Raw genomic sequence first — 9,843 nt, 5'->3', positions numbered from 1 at the left:
TATTTTGCAAGATTAATAGAGAACATGGTCACATCTTAAGAGGATAGGAGAGAAAGTTCTGTTTGAGAAGGAGTTCTGAAGTCTGAATCTAAATTAAATGAGCCTAGTCCCAGTGAGACTCTAGGAGACTAGCTTTGGAGCCAGATAAACCTGGATTTGAACCCTTATCTGTTACTTCCTAGCTGTGCCACCTTGGGCAATTTACTTAACTTCCCAAAGCCTCAGCTTCTTAATATGTAAAATAGTCATAGCAATACCATCGTGTTTGAATTTAAAAGTTTATAAAGTTAGCAAGCTTGAGTGTAAATCATAGTGATTAAGCACTAGTTCTTAACAGCTGTTTGACCAAATATAGATCACTGTCACCTCTCAGAGCCTCATTTCTTCTCATCTGCAATTTGGGCATCATTGTTCTGCCTGCTAATCTCAAAGGTCATTGTGAGGAAACATTGAAGCCCTGTACAGAGTTTCTATGAGGATTCTTCCAGCTGCTTGCTATACCTGGAATTGTGAGGAGATGCTGGGAGACCCCTACTGGAGAAAATAACTCGGGGGCCCTGAAGTCAGAACTGGGCTCCAATCTCTAGTTTTGTCATTCAGTGTGCCTCTGTGACTTTGGGTGAGTGACCTACCCTCTCTGAGCCTCCTCTTTCCCTTCTACCAAGTGGGGTTACAGACATCACAGGGTTATCCAGGGAATCATATTCTGCAGAAAAGTGTTAGACCCATGGTAAATGCACGATAAATGTCTGCTGAATCTGAATGCTTCTGAGAGGAGCCAAAGGAGCCAAATTCAGCCCCTCGCCTTCCACAGGGTGGGAAATGTGGGGATGCCTTCACACCAACTCAGGTAGGGAAGATGCTCTGTGCCTCCCCCCTTCACCCCCTCCCTCCCAGACGTTGCCATGGCCACCGGTTCAGGCCCGGAGCAGCACCTAGGCGTGTTCAACCCAATCCCCGCCTCTCCACAGTGCCAATTGGCTGGAGAGGCCACGTGACGCACACTGGTATGCTAATATATGGTAATCGCCTCCACGCCCCTCCTCCCCAGGCCTTGGCCGAGTAGCCAGCAGGGTGCGCGGCGCCGAGCCGAGGGGGCGGGCTGAGGGGCGGCCCCCGGGAGAGAGCAGCCAGGTGGAGGAGGAGCGCGAACGCGACCGCAGGTAACGGGCGGGCGCGTGCGCGCTGGGGCCGGCTCGCGGCGGACTGGCAGCGCGCGGGGCACTCCGACCGCCGCGCTGCCGGCTTAACCCTTTGGGCACCCAGCTGTCAAGGCCGGGCCGGGCCGGGCCGCTCTGGGCGGGGCATTGCCGTGGGCACCGGCAGGCAGGCGGCGGCGGCCTGACCCGGGATCCGCGCCGTGGGGCCCGCGTGGGGGCCGAGCAACCCGGGCGAGCGGATCGACCGGCCGCCGCGCGCCCTCGGGATCGGGACGCAGCCGGGCGAGGACTGCGGGGCAGCTCTGGGGCCGCGACTCGCGGGGGGCTGCGGGGAACCGGCTGGAGTACCCGCACTCGCGCGGTTTCTCTGGGTGGGGGCGCCGAGTCCCCCACCCCGCCACCCCCACCGCCCAGAGGCCCGCGCCTGACTAGCCCGTGGCCTTGCGCGGCCTGCGTCTACTCCGCGCGTCCCGCGGAGTGCGAGGAGACCCGGGGGTCGGGCCTGACCTCGGCGCCCCCTCCCAGCCGCGGCCTGACAGCCCAGCCGCCGGCACTTTTGACCCGGAGTCAAGCTGGGGCCCCAGTGGGACGAAGGCAAGAGCGGTGCTTGGGGGGCACCAGCCAAGAGACCTGGGGATTGTCGGTGCTGGGAGGAGCTGACAATCCCCTAAAGGAAAAGCAGGCCCCCCAAGATTTGCCAGGTTTCAGAAGGAGGGATGCCCAAGAAAGGCACTGGGCCCTGGTTTTCTGTGCTGGGTGATGACCTGACACTCATGGGAAAAGGTCACTGCTGGACACCTGGATCGGGTCTGTCATGTCCAGAGGAAGCGGCTGTTTGCGTGAGTTTCTAACAAATTTCTTATTAGGCCAGGATTAAATTTATCTTCCTCCCTCACTCCTCTATTAGGTCTGCTAGAGAAGTGTGTTTTTTTAATTACCCACCACCACCAATTCACTAAGAATGGTGGCAGCTTTAGGCTTACAGTGTAATTTAGTTTTCACTACAATAGAAATGGTAGGATGGGCCATGTGCCACTAATACTAAGCTTGCTCTGGGAGCTTCTTGGAAGTGGGGGTTGGCGGGGCTGGTGGGGAAGACGGCTATTTCTCTCACCAGTGCACATGACCAGTGATATCGATAGAATTTTTTTTTGAGTCTAAAGTCCTTTCCTCTGAATCAAGGGAAAGTGCAATTACACATGAAAAGTACCAGGAGCCAATTTGATTTTTGCAAGTGAAGTGCAAATTTCACTTTCATGTTGCTCTTGATGTCTTTTATCACACAACAACAAATTCTTGCTGTTTGCCAGGCACTCTGCTATGTCTTGGGGATGCAAAGATGAATAAGATAATTAATCCTTGTCCTCAGAGAAGTAGTAGGAGAGACAGAAATAAAATTGCCAGTTAAAGTGGTAACAGCATAATAGATGTGTCCATAAAGTAGCACAGAGGAGGGAACAGATAGCTGTGTGAGACGATCTGGGAAGGCTTCTCAGAAAAGAACACGTTTAAGTAAGGTCTTGAAGGATGAATAGGAGTTTGCCTTGCAGGGAAGATTGGAAAGAACAGAAACAGCAGCCGAAGCAGAGGAAACTGTGAATATAGATGCTTTAGTTTAGTTTAGTTGCTCAGTCATGTCCGACTCTATGACCCCATGGACTGTAGCCTACCAGGCTTCTCCATCCTTGGGATTTTCCAGGCAAGCGTACTGGAGTGGGTTGCCATTTCCTTCTCTAGAGGATCTTCCCAACCCAGGGATCGAACCCGGGTCTCCCATATTGTAGGCAGACGCTGTACTGTCTGAGCCACCAGGGAAGTCCTAGATACTTTAGGAGTGTGGTATCTCTAGGCAACGGCTTTAATGCAGCCATAGCCTTTTTCCTTTCTTGACAAAGTAACCTAGAATTTCTAATTCCCACCACAGTTTCCAGTGATAGATTCCATCTTGTTGATCTTCTCCCCCACATTTTTCCCTCATCATTTTTTTGAGCTTCACTCCTGGTCTTTATCACTCATATCTTTCCAAGAACAGTCCAACCATATGAAGGTGGGAAAGAAGTCACTTGCTATAGCTCCAAGGTAGAGGACTGGAACACTGGGCATAGACCATCCCAGGAGGGCAAGTCTAAACTATACAGTAAGGGAGCAATATGGGTCATAACCAGGGAAGCCACGCTGAACATCCAGTCTGTGAGGTCAGATTTGTGAAACCTTGGGAAGTGAGTAATCACATGGGAAGTTGGAAGGAGCTGGCCTGTGATGTGGGTCAGAACAAACAGTTTGGGACTGAGACCGTAAGTCATGCAGAGATGATAGAGCCTGCTGTTAGTGGTCTAGCACTGGAGAACAGAGTTGGATCTGACAGCTTCAAGCAACTGAAGAAAAGGACACCACCGTCTCTTCAGTAGAATATTTCCAGTACTTCCTTCTTTCTGTTCTTACTTCTTTTTACTATTATCTTACCAGTATCCTCTTTGATCCAGTTTACACTCATGATTCACTTTGATTAGGCTTCTTTTACTGAGGTCTTAGCTACCAGAGCAGAGAAAATACTGTTCTGCTGCCTTAGCCTCTGCTTCTAGAACCATAAATAGTCCATTTTTCTCTCATAAGCCATCAGCTTAGCCGGCCTGTTTTTACTTCCTGCTCATTTGGAAACAGAGGAAGGGTGTACCCAGAGGTGGTCAAGTAGACCTCATCCCCAGAACTCACCTAATGTTTGACTCAGAGAAGGGGCCTTTTAGCTCTGCTGAAATCAAAATTTATTTTTAGAATGGAACATGGTGAATTTTTGGCAAATCCCCCTCTTGAACTCAATTACAGATTAAGCCTCATAAAGAACATGACACTGGGTTGATATGCTTAATTTGCTTTGCTGAGATTGACAGTTCTGTAAGTGCTGAGAATCACAGGTGCTACTTAAGCAGTCTTCTCAATCAGCATGTTTACTGAGCACCTGCTTGTGTGTAAATACTGCGCTGTCTTTGGGCTTTGGAGCAGACAGGAAAATGAGAGAGGTGGTATAGTCCAGGGGTTATTTTCAGCTAAACAAGGATTTGGATCCCAGTTCTAGAAGTTACTTGCTGTGTGGCGTGGGCATGTTATTTGACGTTGTTTATTTGTGTGTAATAATGCCACCTACTTTATAAACTTGTGAGAATTCAGTATAAAGCATACTTCCGTAAATTTTCAAGGTACTAAACGTATGATATTATCAGAATTGCAAAAAGACATCATTGTGGACTATGATTATCAAGGAAGGCTTTTTTTCAGAGATACAGTGGGTTTTGTTATATACAGAGAAGGAAAGTGGGAGGGATTTCTAGACAGGAGAAGATATGTTCATAAAACACAGGACTGGAGCATGGAGGAACGTTTCCAGGGGTCAGCTGATAAAACTGACCAATGTGGCAAAATCAGAAGATTTAACTATAGAAGTTGTAAGATTGGAAGTGTTGATTGAAGCTGGATGTTTTTTAAATTAAAGAATAATTGCTTTACAGTATTTTGTTGTTTTCTGTCTGAAACTGGATTTTAACAGGCATTGAATGCCAAACTAAGGTGTTAGGGCTTTATCCTGTATGATGGAAAGTCTGAAGATGTTTGGTTAAGGAAATGGGGGTTATAAAAGTAGTATGTTAAGAAGATTCTCAACAACAGTGTATAGAATAAACTTTAGAAGGGGTAGAAAGAGAACTGTACAACCAATTAGCTGGTTATTTAAATCATTTAAATGTGAGGGGAGAAGGAATTAGGATGATGGCAGTGAAAATAGAAAGAGGTATGTTCAATAAGTGTTATAAAGCAAGGGTCCCGAGTCCCTGGGCTGTGGTCTATTAGGTCAGCTGCACAGCAGGCAGTGAGCAGCAGGTAAGGGAAAGAAGCTTCATCTGTGTTTACAGCCACTCCCCAATCATTCACATTACCGCCTGAACTCTGCCTCCTGTCAGATCAGTAGTGGCATTAGATTCTCATAGGAGCTTGAACCCATCTGTGAACTTAGCATGTGAGGGATCAAGGTTGTGTGTTCCTTATGAAAATCATCCTGAAACCATCCCCCGACCAGCCCTGGTCCATGGAAAAACTATCTTTCATGAAACTGGTCCCTGATGCCAAAAAGGTTGGAGACCACTGTTATAAAGGAAGCATGAACAGTACTCTTACTGATAGATATGGAGAACAAGAAGGAAGGAAGAATCAAATATAGCCTTGAACTTGAGTGACAAGATCAACAGAAATAAGACAGATGGAAAGAAAAGTCAGTTTGGGGGACAAGAGGAAAAGCTAAGTGCTAGATATCTTGAGGTGATACTGGAATTTATAAGCGGGTGCATCCCCTAATTATTTGGAAGCTGGTGGGGGAGGCACTAGTGTTCAAAAGAGAGAAGTCAGGGAGTCTTATACGTAGGTGATAATTAAAGCCATGTGATTAGTGTAGTTCCCGCTTGATTCTTAGTGGTCTGACAGCATAGAAATAAAGGTGTAGAGGACCAAGGCTAAGCATGGAGATTGCCTGCATTCAAGGAGGTAAGAAGAAATGGGATCAGTATGGTGGAAAATAAGGAATATCACAGAAACAAGAGAATCATCTAATTTATTCACCCCACAAATGCATCCTCTTCATGGCCATTTATTTAGGTACCTGATAGATACCTATCCGACATGCTGTTGGCCATGAGGGTATATTATTGTAGAAGTGAAGCAAAGAGAGGGTTTCAAGCTGAAGGGATTGATCAGCAGTATGAAATTTTAAATAAAAAGTGGGAAATGTCCATTCTATTTAGTGAACAGGAGTCATTAGTAACTTTAAAAAAATAACCTCAATTTTGTGGAGGATAGCCATAGGGCTATTAAATACCAGATTAAAGAGGATGAGGGCATGACATGTGGGTAAGAAATGGAGACAGCATGTATTTACCTTCTGCATGTTTGACAGTAAAAGGAAAAAGATAAATAGGGAAGAGATTAGCTCTTTTCTGTCTACTTCATTATTTTAGTTGTCCTGAAATATCATTTTCATTCTTTGATATCCTTAACAGCAGTTCAGCAATTCATTTCTTAAACTTACTGCTTTGAGAATTATCTGTACATTTCATTGAACAATAATAGATAGCTACCATTTATTGAGTGCTTGCCTGTGTTAAGCACCTTGTATACATTCTATTCATTATCCCATTTAATCCTCACAGTACTGGACTGCAACCATACAACCTACTAGAAGCATGGAGAGGCCAAGTGAATTGCTGGATCGCGTAATTAATGAAGGGCAAAGATGGGATGTGGACCCAGCTTTGACTCTCAAGCTCTACAAAAGGACCATACTGTACCGTCCCTGAAGGCCAGGCTAGCTTTATGGGTGTGTGACCTGTGCAGTCTCTCAGGGCCCTGAGTTTATACAGACCCCACACTCAATTGAATGCTCTGTTGTTGCTCTCTTGAAATTCTTGATAATTTTTATCAAGGAGACTTGCCCTTTTATTTTGCACTGATATGAAAGTGGTTCTACCCAAAGGTATCAATACTCCCTCCTAAAGCTATGAAAGCATTTTGTCCTGATAATTCCTTTTGGTTGCATAACCTGAAGTCCTTGCTGTATCATGGTACACCATCACATTTTCCTGTCTTTTCATTTTGACTCCTGATATAAAGGGCACAAGGGGGCTATTTTGAAATTCAAGTATTAATAGATATCTGGTATGAAAAGAAAAAAGAGGCAAGGAATTATTTACCCAGAATGGCTTCTGGAACCTCATTCATCATATCATGAGAGTATGATTGGATCGAGTTACTGTCCTGATCCTGTTGTTACTCCCAATTTAAGTAAGAAATAGTTAATTTCTATTTCTTGTTTAGTGAGATGTTCCCAACTTCTAGGAAGCTGGGAAGACCATTTCATAGCCTACTGAAACAAAAATTGGGGTTGAACAGGTATTTGCCCTTATCTGATAACTTCTTAACCAGACTGGTGCCATTGGGGACTACCCAGCAGGTTTGAAACATGTGGCCCTGTTCCCCACATTTATCATGAACGTTACTATCCCTTTCTTGGCTTTTTTGCCCACTCTACTCCTTCATCTACCTGTATGGATCATGAAAACCAGAAACACTTAAGTTTTGGTATTGTCTCTTATCTTAGACTTTATAATCACTACTTGAAACTGACAACAAGTGAAGTTTTTCTGGGTTCATGGTTATTGCTCTCTAGAAAACAACATTTACTCATTCTCAGGCTCCTCCCACTCCCAATCTCTCTGAGTAATCATTTGACCAGGTACTGACCAAATCCTGACACCACTTGATACTAGCTGACCGCTTGACCAAGTCCTAGCACCAGCCAACATAGGTTCCTTTGTGAAGGATCTCAGGCAGGCTTTTGCCGTTGTGTCGCTTTCCCTATCACCAACATCATTCCCATTCCAGAACAAGCTACTTCCTTTCACTCCACTCCCATCATGAGCCCAAGAATCTGTGAAATTAAAAACATGAAGAGATTTAGAGTGTGGGCTATAGTGTGCGTCAGGAAAGAGTCTAGGTGGCCCGGTGTTCTCCACGGTCTCCTGCTTGTGTGGCTCACAAAGTCTCCATAAGGCACTGCAGTAAATGTCTGTTGCTTAAACAATTATTCCCGGATGTATCAGCCTAAAACAACAACCTTTTCTGTCTTTAAGATCAAGGTATTACATCTCAGAAGCACTTCCCAATCTGCTTTTAATGAGTTGTATCCTTGCTCTCTGATCTTCCTTTCTGCTGCTGTTGTTCAATCCCTCAGTCATGTCTGACTGTTTGAGACCCCAGAGCACACAGGGTCTGCCAGGCATACGCCAGGCTTCCCTGTCCTTCCCATCTCCGGGAGCTTGCTGAAACTCATGTCCATCAAGTTGGTGATGCCATCCAGTCATCTTGTCCTCTGTCATCCCCTTCTCCTGCCTTCAATCTTTCCCAGCATCAGGGTCTTTTCTAATGAGTTGGCTCTTCCCATCAGGTGGCCAAAGTATTGGGGCTTCAGCTTTAGCATCAGTCCTTCCAATGAATATTCAGGGTTGATTTCCCGTAGGATTGACTAGTTTGATCTCCTTGCAGTCCGAGGGACTCTCAAGAGTCTTCTCCAACACCACAGTTCAAAAGCATCAATTCTTTGGCACTCAGCCTTCTTTATGGCCTAACTCCCACATCTACACATGAGTATGGAAGAACCATAGCTTTGACTATACGGACCTTTGTTGGCAAAGTAATGTCTCTGCTTTTTAATATGCTGTCTAGGTTTGTCAGACAAACCTAGACCTGTTTGTAACATCTTATTAGTAGCACTTAAAACATTGTTATAATTGCTAGGCACCCTGTCTTTTTCATACCTATAGCTTCAGTTCCTAAAACTCTTGAACATAGAGGATGCTCAATAAATGCTTGCTGAGTATACTTAAGAATGGCTGACACCTTTATATGCTTTTTATTTATTTCATTTTTTATGTACACTCTCTTCTTTAGTATGTATACTACAAAGTCCCTAACTTTGTGCCCTGTGATAAATACGTTCTTCTTCATCTCTCTTGTCTAGAAGCTCAGATGTCATTGTTGTTGAAGATATAAAAAAATCACTGTATATGTCAAAGATTTGACTTGTCAACTCACCTTCTCCAAAGAGGACTTTTTGAGCTTGTTTCTGTCTGGAAGTTCCTGCTCCATCCTGAAACTAATTCTGGCCCTGGTAGGAAATCATATAATGAGCCCCTAGCCCAAAGATACTTGGTTCAACACCAAAGCCAATGCTGGTTCACTATTGAAATATTCGACTATAAACTTTATGAAAGCAAGACCTGGGTCTGGCTTATCCACTGCTATATTCCCAGCACCAAGCACTGTTAGATGTTTAATAAATACTTGGTGATTGAATTAGGGACACTTTATTCTTAATATTCATATCACATTCCTTTACCCTGGTCCTGAGCTCTGATCACCCAGAATCTTAGGCCTGACTTCATCATTTCACAGGGCCCAGACATTTTTGTCTTGGTCCTTGACTCATCTCTTCTAACTCTTTATCACAGCTGATCTTGCTTAATTTAGAAGTAAAGTACATCCTCCTCTCTTAATCTTCCTTAACTAATAATATTGACCAGATGCCATTAGGAGAATTTTCTTTTCTTTACCTATAGCCAGAAATATCCAGCATACATATTTGATGTGTTTTAAAATATTTGAACTGAACAGAATTGCAATTCAGATTTCAAAAGAAAGGGGACAGTCCCCGAAAGAAGCGAGCTCTGACTAGAAACCAAATTCTAACATTCTGTGAGTCTGTTAAACTGATTAACTTGTAAGCTTCAGCGATTCAATGCAAATTAATTTTTATACCAACCAGCGAATCAGAGGAGGGGAGGGAATTGAGTGTGTAAATATGGTTGCCAGGGAAACTTTTCCTAACAGAAGAGAGAACCTCCCAGGAATTTATACAGGCCCAAGACACCAGTGTAACCTGATCTTCCTGTGTTCTCCTTCTGATGGGGGAAGAAACCAACAAACCGTGGATACAGAGAAAGGTGGCTGTAGGCTTTTCAGAGACTTGAGGAGTTGAGTTGTCCTTCTTGAAGTGGGAATGGATATTTTCTCCAGGGGAAACATGACTATTATAAGGCACCCATTCCTTCTGAAGAAACATCTGGAAATGCAGCGCTTCTCTGAATCC

General features: G+C 44.7%; 1 protein-coding gene across 3 annotated transcripts in view; it reads left to right on the top strand.

Annotated features, from left to right (window-relative positions):
- Positions 1,091 to 9,843, top strand: part of PHC2 (polyhomeotic homolog 2) — a 123,742-nt gene continuing 114,989 nt past the window's right edge. The window contains exon 1 of one of the 3 annotated variants that reach the window (XM_018058114.1): positions 1,091 to 1,163. The gene's annotated coding sequence lies outside the window, so the exon portion shown is untranslated. Of the gene's footprint in view, positions 1,164 to 1,621; positions 2,000 to 9,843 lie in introns of those variants that run through there. The other 2 variants (XM_018058119.1, XM_018058118.1) reach the window with 2 other exon arrangements.

The sequence above is a fragment of the Capra hircus genome, chromosome 2 (assembly GCF_001704415.2).
Source record: "Capra hircus breed San Clemente chromosome 2, ASM170441v1, whole genome shotgun sequence".
Lineage (NCBI taxonomy): Eukaryota > Metazoa > Chordata > Mammalia > Artiodactyla > Bovidae > Capra > Capra hircus.
The sequence above is the reverse complement of the archived record's forward strand: the minus strand, read 5'-3'. Positions and strand labels throughout refer to the sequence as shown.